General features: G+C 39.6%; 2 long non-coding RNA genes across 2 annotated transcripts in view; one reads left to right on the top strand and one right to left on the bottom strand.

The window, feature by feature from the left end:
* Positions 1-1990: 1990 nt before the first annotated feature.
* Positions 1991-11868, top strand: LOC120438354. The gene is made up of 3 exons (XR_005611832.1): positions 1991-2161; positions 3262-3825; positions 11694-11868. It is a non-coding gene; the product is annotated as an uncharacterized LOC120438354 (long non-coding RNA).
* Positions 11869-17545: 5677 nt separating this feature from the next.
* Positions 17546-19388, bottom strand: part of LOC120438347 — a 34530-nt gene continuing 32687 nt past the window's right edge. Inside the window, exons 4-6 of the long non-coding RNA XR_005611819.1 lie at positions 18622-19220; positions 18415-18516; positions 17546-18272 (exon numbers count right to left, since the gene is read on the bottom strand). This is a non-coding gene — a long non-coding RNA (uncharacterized LOC120438347). The remainder of the gene's footprint in view (positions 18273-18414; positions 18517-18621; positions 19221-19388) is intronic.

Raw genomic sequence — 19388 nt, 5'->3', positions numbered from 1 at the left:
ATAGTTAATCCCATGTTAGAATTGTATATACAGTTGCTTCCAGATGCCTATAGCACCTGGTGCTTATTGCATTTGTGTATAATACGTAATAAACAGTAAGACTAAATAGTGTTTTTTTTTAAAAAAAGAAGAAGAAGTGCGCCGCCTTCCTGCTGTGGTTGTGATAGTGAGGACAGTTTATTGTTTTAGGGGGAGATGTTATCAAAACAAGTTTCTGATCTGCTCAAAGTTGTTATTTCAGCTCCAAAAGTTTGGCTCTGTCCTAAAGCTCTCCAGTCATACCTTATACTGATTGTTTTGAGGTGAGCCCCACTTATTTTTCCTTAAGTCCTGCGTTTGGTACCATGGATCATGCATTTTACTCTCTCGTTTGGAGCACTGGGTGGGCACAGCACTGGAGTGGTTCAGGTCCTACTTGGTGGGAAAAACTTTTTGCGTCAGTCTCTGACCATGTTTCGTTCTCCACTCTGTTGTGTGGTGTCCCACAGAGCTCAGTTCTTGGCCCCCTCCTCTTTTCTTTGTATCTGCTCTCTCTTCAATTCAATTCAATTCAATTCAATTCAATTTTATTTATATAGCGCCAAATCACAACAAAAGTTGCCTCAAGGCGCTTTATATTGTACAGTAGATCGCACAATAATAAATACAGAGAAAAACCCAACAATCATATGACCCCCTATGAGCAAGCACTTTGGCGACAGTGGGAAGGATAAACTCCCTTTTAACAGGAAGAAACCTCCGGCAGAACCAGGCTCAGGGAGGGGCGGGGCCATCTGCTGCGACCGGTTGGGGTGAGAGAAGGAAAACAGGATAAAGACATGCTGTGGAAGAGAGACAGAGATTAATAACAGATATGATTCGATGCAGAGGTCTATTAACACATAGTGAGTGAGAAAGGTGACTGGAAAGGAAAAACTCAATGCATCATGGAAATCCCGGCAGCCTACGCTCTATTGCAGCATAACTAAGGGAGGATTCAGGGTCACCTGGTCCAGCCCTAACTATATATGCTTTTAGCAGAAAGGAAAGTTTTAAGCCTAATCTTAAAAGTAGAGATAGTGTCTGTCTCCCGAATCCAAACTGGAAGCTGGTTACACAGAAGAGGGGCCTGAAAACTGAAGGCTCTCCCTCCCATTCTACTTTTAAATACTCTAGGAACAACAAGTAGGCCTGCAGAGCGAGAGCGAAGTGCTCTAATAGGGTGATATGGTACTACAAGGTCATTAAGATAAGATGGGGCCTGATTATTTAAGACCTTGTATGTGAGGAGCAGGATTTTGAATTCAATTCTGGATTTAACAGGAAGCCAATGAAGGGAAGCCAAAACAGGAGAAATATGCTCTCTCTTTCTAGTCCCTGTCAGGACTCTTGCTGCAGCATTATGGTTAGCTGAAGACTTTTCAGTGACGTTTTAGGACATCCTGATAATAGTGAATTACAGTAGTCCAGCCTGGAAGTAATAAATGCATGAACTAGTTTTTCAGCATCACTCTGAGACAGGATATTTCTAACTTTAGAGATGTTATGCAAAATGGAAGAAAGCAGTCTTACATATTTGGTTAATATGTGCGTTGAAGGACATGTCCTGGTCAAAAATGACTCCAAGGTTCCTCACAGTGTTACTGGAGGCCAAGGTAATGCCATCCAGAGTAAGAATCTGCTTAGATACCATATTTCTAAGATTTTCAAGGCCGAGTACAATAACCTCAGTTTTATCTGAATTAAGAAGCAGAAAGTTAGCAGCCATCCAGGTCTTTATATCGTTAAGACATTCCTGCAGTTTTACATTTCCAAAATCACATTGTAGTGACGTATACAGAACACAATAAATTATATAATGTAAGCAGCTACCTGAGAAACAGCAGATACAGCAGATAAATTAATTATAGGCTATTACTTTTGTATCGTTTATTGCATTTATGGAGGGAGAGGTGTATGCTGGGTAATGGCACAGCTAGCGACTGGGTGACTTTATTCACCCGCTTCAGCTCCATACAATGGGCGTTATTAGCACAAATCAGTCCCATAGATGTGGGGCTATCTCCTGCTAGATTGTTCAAAAGGTTGTTATCATCCATCCAGATGGAGGATCAGTAACTGGAGCGTGGAAGACTCCAGAATCCACTCTGGCTGGAATCCGGTGGATACAGCAGTGTTACAGGTAAGACCATTTAAACGGACAGCATTTATAGAATGACTATTAAAAGTCAGCGAGTGTCAATAATGTTAATGTGGTTATGTTAGTAATACAGCGAGTGCTAATATAACAGCTTTAAGATGCATTTGTAGATATTATTACGTGTTTTACCGTCTTTATGGTGCTAGCTTAAAGTTACGGTGTAAACGTTAGCTTATATTGTAGTAAAGCTGTTACTGTTTAAACGATGTTGGGACAGAAATATTAGCTTCTGTCATGACTGATGAAGTTACTAGTTAATAAAGTTTCCAATAAAGTGATTAATCGCAGCCACAGATTGACAGTAAATATCACGATTAGCTTCAATGCATCTGTAATAAATATGTGCAAGTTTCAGTGCTTCGTTTAAACTGTATGATACTTATACTGACCCAGGGTCAGTGTAAATACAATCCTAGCTGTGTGAACGAAGCCTGGCTCCTTTAATCCTGCATGACAAACCTCAGGATGCAGGTTATTATGACTCTTTCCTGCTGGCACACCTGTCACACCTGAGAGTCAGCTAGAAACTTACAGTGACGTGGACATCATGCAAAGACTGCCAGACTGTAATACTGTAAATGATCAGTGACTCAGGTTAACACTAAACTTTAAACAGTCCCTCTGTGTCTCTGTGTGTGCTGAACATCTAGGATTGAGTCAGGCTGCATTGACTGTGGGACTTTAATGTGTTAAAAACAGGTTGAAGACGGCTCAGAAACATTTGACGATTAAAATTTAGCATTATGGCTGCTGGTGATTTGTAAAGCCTCTACTCAGCTTTGTTACTAATTTATGTTTGTTGTTGTTTAACACAGATTTCAGAAGAGCAAAGATGCTTAATAGTTTAACTAGACTGAAAATCAAAAAAGTCCAGATTCATCTTCCACAGAAGTTTCATTTGTCAGTGTGGATCTGCTGAGTCACCTGAAGAAGTCATTTCATTCTCCATGATGTTGATTTACAGAAATGTTTCACAGGAACTGTTTCCTCCCAAAGGGTGAACTAGTGTGTTTCCATAGATTATCTCTGTATGAATGTACTTCTTAAATGAAGGCAAGTGTTTGTCCTGTTTTGTTCCTCAGGTACAGTACGTGATATTAAGGGCAGGCGGTCATCACTGGGGGAAGACAAGAAGCAGACGTACTTCCAAGAGGGAGCTGCAGTGAGGACACAGCCTGGTCACTGAGGTCAGAGGTCAGAATCTGAAACAGCTCAGGTTCATATTTTAGGGGTTATAAAAAAATCCAAATGTATTTATAAAGAAACCTTTAAATAATATTTCAAATAATAGTCATAATTATGATTATTATAAGAAATATCAAACATTTTAGTGGATTTTCTGTTACACATATTTCTTAGCCCTGCGATAAACTGGCAGCCTGTTGTGGTGGCAGATTTCTTTTCTCATGTATTAATCACATATTTAATCATATCACATTAGTTATAGTAATATCACTTTCTCACTTTACTATAGTAAGAGCACTCCTGTCACTATTTTACATGCATGTGGAAAGTTAACACAGTGAGGCCGTTGTAATGGGACATGTTAAACAGATAGTGAGACTCCTTCCGCTTATCAGGGATGTAAATGCTTAGGTGAAGGCTAAGCAGAAAACAAGGTCATAATTCTCTCTGTGAGGGAGGAGGTACAGCTTGCAACAAGTAGATGCAGGGTCCTAGAAACTCAACGAATGTGGGTATCCTAGTGTGAGAAATTGCACCTTGTTGCAGTAGTAAGTGCAGGATCTTAGAAGTTCAATAATTTGAGCGTTCTAGTGTATGGTATTTTAGCACTTTTGCACCAGTGAACAAAGGCAGAAAGGCCGAACAGCGGACGCGCTTGTTCGTACAAAGGAAGCTGAGCTCAACAAAACGGCTACTGGAGCTGTGGGAGGCATTCCTCTACATGGTCTGGTTTAAAACTCCAAGTGTGTGGAAGATGATTGTGTGATAGAAAGAGATGCTGACAGGGATAAGAGCTTTTTTGTTTGTAGTTTTTGTTTGTTGTTGTTGTTGTTGTTTTGTTTTGTTTTTGTTTTTTGGATGGACCACTCGGTGGGAAACCTCAGGAATACGACGTCTGATTTCAGGACTGTTGTGGGAAGGACTCTGTCCTTAGTTTATGGTGTTTAACACTTTTGTACCAGAAGGAAAAGGCTGGACAGTGCACGCTTGTCCGCAAAGCTGAGCCCAGCAGCAGGAGGCATCCCTTTAGGTGGTCATGGCAAATCCAGGTTTTGATGGCATGATTTTTTTTCTGTTTCAGAAATATGGGAAAGAATACATGCAGTATGAAGTGTGTAGAAACTGAGGAGTGCAGTGAAGAGAAGTGCTGTGTGTTTGTATAACCAAGAGTAATGGAAAGAGATGTGTTAAAATGTGGACAGAAGAAAAAGAGAGGGAAAGTGTTAATAAGTAGTGATGAAAATGATATTAAATGCATGTCTTAGTTTGCTTGTACAGGTGACTACGGAATTGGATCAACACCCTCCACAAGCACAGCGGCCGGAGCAAAATGACAGATTAACATAATTGGAACCACACCCAGCCGTGTTTTGGCTGAATATTACACAGCTTCACTCCATGTACATCTTAACCTGAAGAACAAGCTTCGAGGGCAATCAATCTCGCCCTGAAGACAAAATGCAGTTCAAGAGCAACAGCGTCGACTTCAAGAGTCAACAAGGTGAACACACAGCAACACTGCCCTAAACCCTAAACCTTAAAGGGTTCAGCAGCATGTATAAATACCATGGAAGCATGCGCTCATGATCACAAGCTGGGAGGTTCACCTGCGACATCATTGTGTGTGAATAGACTTGAGAAGACTCTGAGTTTCACATTTGCCATACTAGGAGTTGAAATGGCAAAGGCAGAGACTGAAAAGAGTGAAAGACAAAAGACAAAGCTGAAGAAGAACGGCCCACTGGGCCCCTGACACGCCACAACTGTGAACTGCTGCAGATGTGGGAGACAGAAGCTGGGAGAAGTGGGGAGAAGTGGGGAGAAGAGAGCATGGAGGAAAAATGAAGTCTGTTGTTGTTAATGTGAGAACACATGGAAATTGGGTTGGAAAACTGTGGCCGGCTGTCTTGTGGAGGTTGAGAAATGTCCGTAGGATCGCAACAAAGTTAAAACTAAAATGCACACAAACACACATAAACAGAGAAATGTGAAGGAAAGGCAGCTTTAAGGACATGTCCTGCTGAATCTGCACACACATCCATTAAACCTGCCTGCAAACACACACACATATGCAATGAAGATCAGCTTGTTATCTGTCGTCAGTGTTAAAATAGTGTAAATTTAACAGATACTTGTTATCAAATGCTGAGTGTATCCACTGCTGACAATTAACTCTCTATGGTTGCAGGACAACAGTTTAACTTTTGTGAAAGGGAAAAAAGATTCTGGTTTGACCAACCAGTGATCAGACAATAAATTTGGTTGTTAATATAGTGAATCGTGAGATGCTTTCTGCTTGATTGGTGCAGCACAAGTAATTTACTGTATGAAGGAAATTCTCTTTTGTGATAATATTTTGAACATGCATTTCTGTGGTCCTGTCAACTTAGTGGGTTATGAGCTGATATGCAAATTAGTTGATTGTTACTAGATCAGGGAAAAGATGACTGGATTATAAAACAAGTGAATAAGATGTAGCAGAGGGTTGAGTTTCCTGTTTCTGATGTATGGGTGAAGCTTGCACCCAGATACACACATCTGAATACATAAAAACAAACTTGTTTTGTGAAATACATGATGACATGTTACACGTTTACTTATGGAAAAAAAAAAGAGAAAAGCTAAATGAAATGATTAGGTCTGTGAAAATGAAAAATAAGTGAAAAAGCACAGACCTGGGAAGAAATTCACATTCCAGTGATAAAACATTGATATGAAGTGTTTAGGAAGCTTTTAATGGTGAACATTTGTGTTGTGTGAACTGTGCAGCTGCTAATAAAAGGGGGGAAATTTCTCTGTGTATTTAGCAGGTGGTGTATGTATGTTTGTTGGCCCCAGACTTTCCAGAATTGTGTGATATTCTGGACACTTGTGGGCAACCAGTAAAAATGATGTGGGGAACATGAACAGAAGCAGTGACTGCAGCACTGCATGCAGGTTCTAATCCGTACAGCATGTTGTGTCACCAGAAAGCAAAATATTTCCTGTGATTTCTGGCAGATTTGTTGTTTTGTTTTTTGTTTTTTTTGTTTGTTTTAGTACCAGGCTGATTCTGCCAGTTAGGTTTGGATTGTTTTTCTTTTTCTAAGAGAAAGACTGTTTGTTTGTTTTTGTTTGTTTTTTTACACTTAGACATGCCCGAAACTGGGCCTAATTTTGGTTTTGTTGTTTCTTTTTTGTAACAGTGCACTTAGGAAAAAACCTGCCAGTTATCGCCCCTCTGGGCGTGATATTTTGTGTGTTGATGATTTAAAAGCAGGCCTGCAAGGTGGGGAGCAAAAGCGCTATAAAATACTTTAATTGAGAGCAAATATAAGGTGAGCTTCTCTAGATTACAATTGGATTCTGAGAAAATTCACCTACATAGGACGCTGACCATATTAGATGGTAAGTCCTGTGTTTAAAAGGATTGTAGCGATTCAATCCACTTCAAAAGCAATAAGAATTGTTTTTGTTTTTGGAATGACGAAATATTGCTGTCAGTGGATATTTAAATTTGTGCGCGGTTTTCCACTGTCAGCAATGATCGTTATGAATGCATGTGACTGGATGAATAGAGATTGACAGACCACGTGACTTTCGCGCATTGCATGCCGGGAGGTGGTGGAAAAACATTCAAAGTACCGCATTAAATGCAAGCATTTGCAGCACCGCAAAAACGTTTATTCTCGGTTCCAGTACCTTCTTGCTTTTTCTTTCCTCACCAAAAAAAACGTACAAAACGAAGGAGAACAATGCCGGTCCGTACAGAGACAGACTTGACGAAAAGGCAAAGAAAAGGTACGAGGAAAATATTAAAGGAGTGAAAGGGTCAGACCCTTATCAGCACACAGAGTGGACAAAAGACGTCAGCGTACTGCCCAACTTTCACCACGCTCAGATTTATAATTATACGGTTCTTGGAGTGAGTGCATACACTCATGAAGTTTTTAGTAACTTCAGGTCACTGCAACAAGCCCAGCTACAGTTTACCGACGGATGGGTGCAGGACCTTGAAATGCACCGTGTAGAACACAAGACCATCGTACGAACAAAGGTAAGTTTACCAGTCTCACAAATCGTCTTCATAAACGTGGCAATTATTATATATATAATATATTATATGCCCAGTCTGGATCGCATTCCAGCATTTCGTAGGCTGGTTTGCCAACAAAATACAGCAAACATTACACACAGCAGCATAGCGCGATGATTTCTGTTCAGCGCCAATTAAGACGTATTAACTACCACAAAACACTTACCTTTGTGGAAATGCTTGGAGCAGACTAACATGTGAGGTGGAGTGTTTTCGAACGTTATATTAGGTCTTCTGATAGCGGCAATCCAGGCCATCCGTCGCCTCTTCGTGACTTCGGAGACATGGCTTGACAATTTCTCTTCCACGCCGAATCCGATAAAACCAATCGCATTTCCGTCGACTTCACGCGCTGCTGTCGTTCGCCCGGCTTGTGCAGTTAATAATACAACAGCTTCTTGCCATTTTTTTGTTTCTTTTTATCGCTGTGTAACTGATTTCTATTGAAAGCCTGTGCCCGCTAGTACCTCTTGCCACTACTTACCAGAATCCTTTGCGGTTTTACCCCTGAATGACGTCACATTTTCAATCTCTATGCATGTGACTGGTATAAATGCAAATACAGAGGACTGTGGCTGGACTGATGATATGGACTAAATGTGACTGACTTGAAATTGAAAAGACTAACTATTTTAGGATTAGTCACTTCTAATGCCTAACCCACCCAAACAGTGAAAGAAGGGTGGATGTGTGTGTTTTTGTTTGCTTGTTTTTGCAGAAGCAGAAGGATGACAGAGACCACAGGAGGAGTGACTGTAGGTTCACATGAGTGTGGCCGGGCCTTGCAGACTTAACCCTTAAGCTGTTACTTTTCTGTTTTACTGATTTTGTGTGAAAGAAACTGTTTTTACTGGCTGCTTGTTGGTTATGGTAACACACTGTATTGTTGGAAAATGTCAAATGTTAGAAGTTGGTAGAAAACATAGCAGCCATGAAGAGCGTGCAGAGAAGGCCAGGCCACATCAGCTGCAGTTAAGCTATGCTCTGATTAACGGCTTTCACCCACCCACTGCTGACTTCATTAGGAAACAAAATTTTAATCAAAACACAGACGAGTCCGTTGAATGCATGAATTGGGCGCGCCATGTGCAGGAAGTTGTTACAAACTTAAAAAAAACCCAAAAGAAGTGACAAAGCTCTGACCATAGATTTAATTGAGGTGGATAAATGCTAAATGTAGTGAGGTTGCACCTTCACATGACGACAGGGTGGATGTATCTATGTGTGTTTCTCTGTTTTTAAAGGAGTGGAAAGATGACAACAACATCCTTGCGTGCTGATTTAACCTTTTAAAAGCCACTTTCTGTGTCTGTGAATTTACCAGTGGAGTGTTATTATGACCTAGTATTGCCAAATGCAGAGGTCACTGTGGGAAAGTGTGTATACACCTGTGTGGCGCTCACATTTATGTTCTCTTTTCTACAGCAGAGAGTTCATCATGTGATCTGATTCTGTGATTTATAGTAAGAAACCCAACTGGTTAATTTTTTTCCCCTCACAGGATTACTGGGTTTATGTGTGAAGGCAAGCGTGATTACAGGTCCTATGTTGGTTATGCAATTACACTATGTTGTTGAGAAAATCACCTCTGGAACCTGTTGATCCAGGAAAAACCTCCAGGATGCTTCATATGTTTTGCTAATGTTTGTTTCTCTCTAAGAGTGCTGGTGGAGGATTCGGCACAGACACACACAGACATAAGTGAAACAAAACAGGTTGTGCAGTGATTACAGAACATCTTACTGTTGAGCTCATAGTGTGAAAACAAGTGAGTGACATTACTTAAGAAAGTCACTGGGTACTGTAGGTTTGATTAAACACATGGGGTGATTCATGATTTGGGTAAATTATGGCAACAGTAGTGTTTTTAATTATCTGGGGAAATAAAGTGCACATGGCACACTTGTGTCTGTGGTGTGAGATGCCTTATTGCTCCTATGACCCTACAGTTGTTTGCAAGTGTGAAGTTTGTATTTACTCACAGATTTTGCTTTCTATGTAATTGTGGTGTGGATGCGAGCACCAGGCAGAGCTTAGAGTTAGACCGACTTAACATGACATGAATATTAATTTTATTCTCTAACGCAGGGTTTACAGGGCTGGAGTGAAATTACTCTGGAGGAGAAGCCCTGATGTTGTCTGAGACATGATCTAATTAACCATTTTCTTTTGTTATTCTCCTAGTTCTGATGAGTTGACTCATGGGAGAGACCAAGTGTCAAAAGGAGGGATTCCAGGTTTAACATGAAACAATGCTTTCTATGTTTTCCATGATGATTTTGTCCATGGCTTTTTACTGTGATTTGTGCGATAACAGTTCATTGCAGTAGGGAGATACAGGTGCAGTGGTCAGAGTATTGCTGGAAGAAATCATCCCAAGGGTGGAATCTCCAGACTGAGATTGGGTGCTGATCAGAAGTCTTCAGAGACCCAGCGAGAAATAGGAAACACTCATGGCAGAGCTGATGGCCCAGGCAGTGGTTGAGGTCAAAGGTCATGCAGTTTTGGGCCCTACTAGTCATCATGAGAACATTCCAGAACCACAGCAATAACCATAAAGCTGCGTTGGAATGAGAGGGTGAGGGGTGAAAAGCGCGCCCTCCTCCAACAAGGGCGTGCCAAGCTCCAACTCAACGACTGCAGAGCAGACTCTGAGCCACCGAAGAGGGATCAGCAAATGAATGCGGATAACACCTGCTTAAACAGCCAATCAGTTTCCCTGGGAAGCTTAGTATGTTTTTAAGTTAAGGAGGTCGTTGGTGTGACGTTAATAATCATCATATAAATGATCTGCATTTACATGACTCTCCGAACATCACAAACTCTGTTAGAGTCCTGAGCCTGAGTAGAAGTGATTGGAGTAATTATAGCATGCAAGATTTACAGCAACTTGTGCGCATTTTGTAGGGAAGCTAGACTGATTATCTAGCATGTCAGTTCCTGAAGTGCATTAGGCCCTCATTGTCTGAGTAAACATAGTAACAACAGTTGTGAGTTTTTTTGACATGTTTACTCAATTTTGACACATTTGACACCGTAAAGATAGGATTTTGGGTTCATCACATTTCATTGAGGGATTTTGATCGGCCTCAAACATGCTGGAAGCACCTAAAGCAGGAGGTTGTTCTTCCAGAGTTAAATGTGGTTGTTTTGGTTTCCACAATCACTGATGTGGGGACAGTAAAGATAATTGTAAATGCTCTTGAGAGGGTTTACACCTTTTAAACGGGCTGATGGCCCTATAACAGAAAAGAGTACAGTACGCTGCATAGACAGAGAGGAAAGATCTTTAATTCTGTTGTAAAATGTAGCTCAGAAGTGTTTGATACATGTTGGCTGTGTGGAAATTCATGGCTACTTTTGGGTTTTACTTTAAAACTCGAGAAGCACTAACATCAGTGTTAGTATGTGTTTGTGGTATTCATTTAGCTACAGGTTCAGACATATTCACTGTCCTTGATGGCAAACATCTGGACAGGGCAAAGCAAATGGCACAAAGGAGAGTGTGATGTTCGATGAGGCATGTGTGCCTCAATCCCTAATAACACTGGGGAAGAGGGTCTTTTATAGAAACAGTTAATAAATTGGGAGATTTAATGATAAAGTGGGAAAATATATCACACACTGAAAACTTCCTTATCTTAACAACGGGTTCTTATGAGAGAGCAGCTTGATGTAACTAAGGTTGAAGTTTTCTTTGCAGATGAAAAACAAACACTGTTTCATTTCTATATATGATCTCATATTGTGTTTTATTTTATGATATAACTGCCATCCTTCGAACAAAGGGTGGAGACTCAGATGGAGAGAAGATGACCATAAAATGTGAATTTGTTGTTTCCTTCTGACTATAGGGAAGATGCACATTGTGAATTCTTTGAGTACACAATGGTGCTGATGTACAGTAGTTAGAAAAGAAATCTCCATGTGTTTTATGTGATTCTTAATTAATTATTTTTAATTCTTAATTGTGGTATCACAAAGGGTGGAATGTGGTGGCAGATTTCTTTTCTCGTGTATTAATCACATATTTAATCATATCACATTAGTTATAGTTATATCACTTTCTCACTTTACTATAGTAAGAGCACTCCTGTCACTATTTTACATGCATGTGGAAAGTTAACACAGTGAGGCCGTTGTAATGGGACATGTTAAACAGATAGTGAGACTCCTTCCGCTTATCAGGGATGTAAATGCTTAGGTGAAGGCTAAGCAGAAAACAAGGTCATAATTCTCTCTGTGAGGGAGGAGGTATAGCCCCCCGTGAGAGGGGGGTAGGACATGTAAGAGTTTGTAGAATGTTCTTTGTCTGTGTGTCTGTATATAAGATGTAAGGGCGGTGGCCACAATTCAGAGATGGTCCTGGTGTTTCACTGGGATGCTCTCTCCACATTGCAATGTGTTGATTAAACCCACTTCAAATCAAGCTCACTGGGTGTGTTGCAGGTTATTGTTAAAATTTCCACAACACTGTCTTTGTCCTGTATCAGCTGGGATAGGCTTCATCCTCCCGCAACCTTGAATGGGATACATTGTATTCCAATTATGTAATCTCATCATTTACAAACTCAAGGTATCCAATCAAAATATAAGTAATAATTATAAAATGGGAAAGCAGAAATAAGTGTGACATGAATGTAAATGTGTGAGCTGACATAGAGGACAGCTACATGTAGTCTGAAAAACCTTTGTTGTCATGTTTGCAGGTCTATCAGCACGAGACATTCTTACATAGAAGAGACTGTTAAAGTCTCTAACTCAGTGAAGCATTATTGGTCCTGTCTGTTTGGATAAATGTAGTAAGTTGATGTATGTCCATTTATTGACACATTTTCTTAAGTGCTTATCCAGGATCACAGTGGAGCTGCAGCTGCATATGTTCAGTAAAGAAACCTTACAAAAGTTAACATAAACCTGCATCTCTGTACGTTGTTGTCCACAGGATGAGAAAATCAAACTGGAAGACTGTGGAAGACTTAAAGAGCATTTAAGGACGTCTTTTGAGTGTCTAGTTGAATTAATTCTACTGGCTCTCATGGTCATTTGTGATTATGGACATATTTTTCATGTTCATCCAGCTATTTAGTAAATTCTATATATTTAGTCATATCTGTCAGCTATAAAATATAATATAAATATAAAAATATCTAAATATCTCCTGCCCGTTATATTTTAATGATGTAAGTCTGTTATCATGTTACATTAGCATTCCTCACATATCAATGAGATGCTGTACAGTACAATCCTACTGACACAGCAGAGGGATAACGACGGCTATTTAACATCGTTGGACAACACATTCGAGCTGCATGATGCAGACAAAGTGACTAAATCATCTTTTTTGTGGTCTATTGTCTTCAAACCAGCAGACAAAGCCGATGGCAGAAGATGTTTGGAGAAGAACTTCAGGCCGTGGACTGAAAAGGTATTTTTTTTCTTGTTATCAAAAGAGATTTGGAGTGACGGCTTCTACAACTGGTTGCGCTAAAGTAAAGCTTACAGTCTAAGAAATCACAGTGTTGATATTCAGCACAGAGAAAATTCAGAGAAAATCTCACGTGTTTGAATTTATTTACAATCATAGTTTTTGTAAATTCTGACTGTAAACAGCTTTTACAGCTTTGATATTGTTTGACACTCGATATCAGGTGATAGGGTTTAATTTAAAGGTTTCTGTGTCCCAATGAGCCATTTACACTGACCACTGTCACTTAAACTGTAACACATTCATTATTTAGATCCAACAGAGAAATAACTGAATGTAAAAATGGCAGCACTCAGGCCAGGTTTATAGAGATATATTCATGCATTATGAAATTTATGTATCCCAGATCATTTTTATTCATCTAGTCCTGGCAGACCCACCCCTTCCTCCCAAGTTAACTGCAACCCAAAAGAACTAATGGTATTTACACACTCACAACCAGTGTCTGTCAGCCACAGATGTGCTAGAAGCTATAAGAGTTAGAAACTCTACTTATGGAGAAACCTTCTAAGCCTAACAGGGGACAGGTACTCCTGCCCAAATAACATGATATAACCCCACATACAGCCCAGCCATAAAATGAACCAAGTCATTTAGTTAAAGACAGCATGGGACCAAATGCATGTAACCAGCCTGCACCAGCCTGACATTTCTTCCTCCTGAATTAAATGAATGAATGCATGAAAGTTAAATGACTACAAACCTAAAGCCACTAGTTCCCACACTGGAGTTCCCCGACACTGTGTGTTAACCGTATTTAGCTTGTATCAACAGTTGTAACAGGCTAAGATACGTGAGAAACTGCATTGAATGATTGTTTCTATCTTAATGGTTTCAGCTGACTGGTTTCAGCTCAGATGTTCTGCTTTTTCCTTTCAGTAGATCAAAGCACCTCATGCTCCTTCTGCTTCCATTTTAATGGCAAGAAGAAGAAGACTTCAGCGAAGTGGCGTTCATGGTCTCAGTGGACAGTCATGGTCACACACTGCATGTGGTTTTAAAAGCAACATGTCTGTTCACAACAATGGAGATGTGTAATATAGGTGCAGCTAGGGTTTGTTCTTGAACATCAGTTCTGTTTTCTACTTTGACCACTTACACCAAAATAGGTTTGTTTTCAGATTCTTTCTTTTAAATCTATAAAGCACCTGTTCATTTTTATTACAATTAGTTTCACATAAATGTTAGTGTTTCCTTTATGATCTTTTAATGCTTACACTACACTGTACACGTCTACATTAGAGACATTTCTGTTACCTGTTTCCGTTGACTCAGAGTTGTGAAATGTTCTTTGATTAGATACACAATATGAAGTTCATAATTTTCTTACAAATAAAACTCTAATGACAAACATGAACAGCTGTGGTTATTTCTGAGACATGAGTTTTTTTAATGTGTTCATATTTAGACAGTGTGCATTTGTATGCTGAAACTGTAACGGTGAACCTGAGGTGATGGTCAACACAAAGCAAACATATATAAATATAAAACAATATTGAAGTAATGTCTTTACCCTCTGCAGCGTGTACACGCGATCACCTTATTCACTGTAGTAAACGTACACCGCTAGCTCACGTGACTGACTGTCTCCATAGTTACATCGTATATTACTAGCTATGTAAACCGCTTCCAAAGATACCGCCATAGCTCTCTGCAGCTGTAACACTTTCACACTTTACAAATCATTTAACGTGTTTGATAGTTATGAAGACAGAATATGTTTTTAAGGTCATGCTAGGCGGTTAATGGTGGTTGCTGTGGACTAGGGTGGACCGCGTCCGATTCCTGTTGTTAGCTGTCCGCCGTAGGAAGGCTGCGTTCCATTTACAAGTAGTGACAGTCTGCCGCAACTCGAACTCAAACCCCACTTTGTTCTTTAATTATAGGCCTTAGCCGTTCATGATACGCACACATACACACACATAAAACACTTTGCCTCACAATGACAGTGCAACTTTACCTAACCTAACCTTTAAAGTATCTGATATAGGATAGAAAAATGAAGCAACCAGAGATTTAATGATGAAGACTCTGGGTTCTGTAGTTCACATTTTACAGTCCTGAATGACTCTTTGCCTATAATTTATTGAAGAGGAGTTTAGAATGCACTTTACATTTAAATTGTTGCTGTTTAATTTTTTACATTGTTACCATGTCATGAATAAGGTTCACCTGCTGGGGGTTTGATGGATCAGCTGGCCAATACAGTCAAAGACAGACTTCATTCATCATATGCAAGAATCCTAGTTAGATTTTTGTTTTCACTCATATTTTAGAAACAAATATTGAAAACAACTCTGACAGACTGGATACCTGGTCAGGGTGTACATTACCTTGTACTCAAGCATCCCAGGACAGAGCCCTGCCCCACCATGAGCCTGGGTGGATGCGTGGTTATAATATAAAAGGACCGATACTGAATATGAATATTTCATGAAAATCGAATTATAATACAAATTCCTAGGTGTTTGTTATATCCAGCAAGTGTAATATTGATTACATATGTCTGAATTGCTAACCCTAACCCTAGCTCAACAGACCACAATGCCCTGGACTGTCACTATTATTACATGCTGTGAACATAAGTAGCTTTGATCACAGTTTATGTTGTAAAAGAGAATATTGAAAAAAAGATCAACATTGTGATATTATTTCTTCCAAACTGACCAGAAACATGCTTGTCAGACTCTCACAGCACAGGATCAGACTCACTGTGCATGACGGCTCAGGCCAATAATGTTTGTTAGATTGTCAGTTGTTTAGTGCTTCTCTACAGTTAGGGTCACCATCTCCCACTTTACTATCCATCATCAACAGTTCACTGAGGCAAGGCTGTGTTCCATCTTATTTTAAACATGCTGAGGTAACTCCTCTGTTAAAAAAACAGAACCTTGATCCTAGCTCTGCTAGTAATTACCGACCTATCTCAAAATTGCCATTTTTAAGTAAATTACTTGAAAAAATTGTTGAAAATCAGTTCAGGTCTCTATTATGTAAACCACACATCCTTGACCCTTTTCAGTCTGGCTTTCAAAAGCAGCACTCTACAGAGACCGCTCTCCTAAGAGTCTATAATGATCTGTTAATGGCATCTGACGCAGGGAATTGTTCTGTGATCATCTTGCTTGATCTTAGTGCTGCCTTTGACACAATCGATCACAAAATCCTACTTAACAGGCTCAAGGTTCTGGCTGGTATATCTGGCTCTGCCCTAGACTGGTTTTCTTCCTACTTATCAGACAGGACCTTTTCTGTTAGGACTGACAGGTTCACCTCTGACATTGCTGCCCTGACCTGTGGTGTCCCACAGGGTTCAGTTTTAGGTCCATTACTATTTTCTTTTTATATGCTTCCTTTAGCTGGTATCATTCAATCTTTTAGCGACCTGTCTTATCATTTTTATGCTGATGACATTCAGCTCCATATGTCTTTTAAGCCTCACCAACTGGATAGGCTGTCCACCCTAGTCCAGTGCTTAACCCAGGTTTCTGATTGGCTTTCAAGCAACTACCTTGTCCTAAATACTAACAAGACAGAGACCATGATCATAGCTCCTCCTGAGCTACATTCTAAAATCAGTCAGGTTCTTGCCTCCTTCTGTCCATCTGTCAAGTCAAATATTCGAAATCTCGGAGTAATATTTGACTCTTCTCTGGGCCTCGACTCTCATGTAAAATCTTTGTCTCGTTCCTGTTTCTATCATTTAAGAAACATATCTAAACTGCGACATATGGTTTCCTCAGCTGAACTGCAAAAACTAATTCATGCATTTGTGTTATCACGCTTAGATTATTGTAATTCCCTGTTTACTAGCTTGGATAAATCATCTCTCTCTCGCCTCCAGGCAATACAAAACGCAGCAGCCAGACTATTAACTCGTTCTACCAAGCGTGTTCACATCACTCCCATCTTATATTCTTTACATTGGCTCCCAATTGAGTTTAGAATTCGCTTTAAAATTCTTGTTTTAACATACAGAGCACTAAATGGCCAGGCCCCAGATTATTTATCCAAGCTTCTTATAAAATACACTGCTGCTCGTCATCTCCGCTCACAGACTCAGAGTCTCTTAGTTGTTCCCCGTACACGACTGAAGACAAAAGGGGACAGAGCCTTCCAGTCTGTTGCACCAAGGCTGTGGAACAATTTACCTCTACAGTTACGTTTGCTTGACTCTGTGGATTGTTTTAAAAAACAGTTAAAAACCTTTTTGTTTAAACAAGCCTTTTGTTGATCTCTTCATATTTTATATTTTTACATTATTTACATGTGATCTTTTATATTGTGTACATTGTCTATTGATTTTATTGTTTATTTTAATATTTATGTACAGCGCTTTGTGATGGTCTATCTGTGAAAAGCGCTTAATAAATAAAGTTTACTTACTTACTTACTTACTCTATTTCAGAATAATTAATATGCAGAAAACACTAAAAGTTCACTGTCTTCCAATATTCTAGCATAATTAAAAAACTTTGACTTTGTTAGTACATATTGTTACAGTCCTAATGCCAATATGATTCCTCATAACTCCTGCTTTGAAATACTGAGCTTTAAAATTGACCTGATGAAAGATAATTTACAGTGGCAGTCTGTCAGGATCATTCTGACTGTAAGATCACTGTATTAATCTGAATCCTTCTGAAATGTGCTGTGAATGAATGCTGATGCAACTCACTGTGGGAAAGCTGTTAATAAAATGAATCTGTGACACATGCAACACATTCACAGAGGAAGAGGACACAAAGGGAGAACACGCAGAGGCTGTGTTAAAGTCAGAAATCCAAATCTTTAGTCAAAAACAGGCGGCGGTTACAAACAGGAAGACAAGCAGTCCATCAAACAGTCTACAGGGTCAAACATACAGAGAATTCAAACAGCAGTAAAAAATAACTGGACACTGAAAAACTTAAACCAATGTGTGTCGCAATAAAAGGAAGCAGCGCAGTATATTCACTGAATTATCATCAATTACAAAAGAGAAAAAGAGAAAAGGAGAAAAATGATGATTTCTATGAAAATAAACCTTGATGGAAACATACAGAATGTAAACTGTGAGTTTGGTGAACTTTGTTAGTAACAAATGAGGTAAAAAAAAAAAGAGAGAGAGACAAAAACTCAGTATTCATTAATAATTAGAAAGCATCTAAACATTCTGGTCATGGATTTTTACAGTCTTAGTTCCGCTCGCTGTCATCATTAAAATCATCATGATCAATGGCGAGGTCCTGAGGTGGGCGGGGCTGTCTCTGGTGATGTCACCATGAAGGAACAGCGTCTGGCACGTGTTGTTGAAACATCCCAGTACTGGTGTAGTTTCCTCTCCAGCTGTTTGACATTTGACACTTCAACATTAAGGGGAAGAAGAAGAAACAGTGTTAGGTCAGGTGACCACATGGTTTCTAAAGTAACTGACAGGAAGTAACCAGGCTGTTAGAAATGGATGGCATGTGTTTAGAGTTACTGTAGTTAGGTAACTCTACTTACCAAAAGCAAAGCTGCTGAATGTTGCAGGAACATGCTCATGTGTGGTGGTCATTCAGTGCTGCTCCTGCAGGTTAGACAGTCCAAGACTGATATCCTTCCCATCTGAGAGTTTCAAAACACACATGCAAAGATTTATTTTGTATTACAGTCAAAGTTGGATGTTCATCTTTGTCCTTTAAAAATGTTTGTGTATTTGAAAGCACTAACATTTAAGGATGACTCGGATCGTCTCCTTTAAAGGGGAGACAAGTGTATCCACTCATCCACGTCACTTTACCTGGATGATGACTCCTCTCCCCCTCACCCAGAAACACTCCTAAAATAACCAAGCAAATAAATAATACAGAAGATTTACTCACATTACAAAAACAGCAAAAACATCTCCCTTTGATTCTATTCCTCCATTCCTGCTGAACATCAGGCAACAAATATCCCAGTAAATCACAGTAAAATGTAAAGCACATATTTTCTCTGCTTTCAATTCAATTTCAATTCAATTCAATTCAATTTTATTTATATAGCGCCAAATCACAACAAAAGTCGCCTCAAGGCGCTTTGTCTAACCTCTGCAGAGCCTCTGTCAAGAAAAACAAATCTGTAAGCATAAAACAAATATACATTTCATAACACGTCACTGGACAAACCTTGGTCAGTTGATTTCCTCTGTGCAGTGCAGACGAGCATCAGTCAGCAAGTCAAGGTGGTGAGATGGACTCGTGCCCTTGGTGACTCTGCTAGTTCTTCTGAGGAAACACCACCGTCTCTCCACACCGTCACCATCTGTGAGCACAAACAGCTGCTCTGCTCTGCCAGCATGTAGGAAATCAGATATCACACACAAGGGTGAAGAAACATTAGAGCTCAACTTTGGATACTTTAGATCTACACAGATCAAACTAGCTCTTAGTTTCAGCAATCAGTGAACAGACAGACAATGATACCATAATGATTCTGTATGAATACAATATAGTATT

The sequence above is a fragment of the Oreochromis aureus genome, linkage group 3 (genome assembly GCF_013358895.1).
Source record: "Oreochromis aureus strain Israel breed Guangdong linkage group 3, ZZ_aureus, whole genome shotgun sequence".
Lineage (NCBI taxonomy): Eukaryota > Metazoa > Chordata > Actinopteri > Cichliformes > Cichlidae > Oreochromis > Oreochromis aureus.
Note: the sequence above shows the minus strand (reverse complement) of the source record. Positions and strands in the feature narration are given on the sequence as shown.